This window comes from Pediculus humanus, genomic scaffold (genome assembly GCF_000006295.1).
Source record: "Pediculus humanus corporis 1103172107470 genomic scaffold, whole genome shotgun sequence".
Lineage (NCBI taxonomy): Eukaryota > Metazoa > Arthropoda > Insecta > Psocodea > Pediculidae > Pediculus > Pediculus humanus.
The window spans coordinates 95,679-97,140 of NW_002987088.1; positions in this window are offsets into that span (position 1 = coordinate 95,679).

A 1,462-nucleotide genomic window follows, 5' to 3' on the forward strand; every position below is an offset into this window, starting at 1 on the left:
AGTTATATAATAAAAGAAATAATAGTAATACATTCCTACAATCGTTTAAAACTCAAAACCTGTTCGAAAACACCAAACAAACAAACACTCATAATGTTTTTTAAAGAATAATAATGCCAGAAAAGGTAAATCACGCAAACTTAAGTTTTTTTTTTTTTTAAATAAAACGAAAGCTTTGACGTTTTTTAAAACTTAAGTTATTAAGTTAAATTTAAGTTTAATTATATATTTTTTTGATTTACTTACCCAAATAAATATCTTCATCATCGGGGAAAAAAGCCGCCATTCCTTGAGAAGTCAACAGTGTAAAATATGGACTCCGCGTGTTGTCGATTATACTTAAGGGTGGGGAGGTATAAAATTCACCGCACAACATTGAAAATTCATTTATGTCAAGTTATCAGAGTCTTCCTTGAAAAAAAAAAAAGGTTTTATGTTATTTAATTAAATCATTTTTTTTTAAAAAAATATAATAATGAATTTGTGTTCAAAACATACCAAATGTCTTTATCATGATAAAAATGCATATGACATAAATGACACTAAACATTGTTAACCTTAATGATCAAAATTCATTATTATGGCACACAAAATAATAAAATCAATAAAAAGAAAAATTTTTTTGACTACTAAAATTGTTTTAAAATATAAAAGAATACAAAAAGAATTTTATAAATTAAACATTTGAGTTATTAATCAATTAAACTTTAAATAAATAAATATTTTGAGGGTTTTTCATTAACATCTTTCATTTTAACATTATATATGTTTTGATCAAACATATAATACAAAATCAATTAAGTTTATTAAAAAAAAAAAAAGAATCAAAGAAATCTTTTCTGAATGAAACCATAATAATAATTTTTTTATTATTAATAAATAAAATAAAACTGATGACATTGCTTCAAGTCATTATTTTAAATGGATATGAGAATAAAAAATTTTGATGGGTCTTTAATACATATAACTTTAAAATATTTTAATTTGTGCTCGAGAGATAGTTACTAATTAATTTTTAAATATTTACTAATCATTATTTGTAATAAAATTATTGTTTAAATGATGAAAATATCAAATTATTTGTAAATCTTAAATATTCACTATACAAATTAATTTCGTTTGATATGATCATAATGGCGGAGTTAATTGTGACGTCATTAAACAAGCATTATGGCAGAAAGCGAAACGTTTTTTTTTTTTTTTTTTATATTAAATTTGAATTTTTGAAACAATTTGAAATGAAATAAAATGCAAATTAATAAAATCTTTTACAATTGAATTTTGAATCAATTGAAAAAGTAAATTACGAAAAATTACAATTGATTGTAATTGATATTTTGAAATTTAATTTGAATCACTTAAAAAAAATTTGGCGCAAAAAATATTATTTCATGTTGATGCGAAAAAAAATGGTGGAAAAGATGTGAATGTAATTTTTATAAATTAAAAATTTCTAAATATC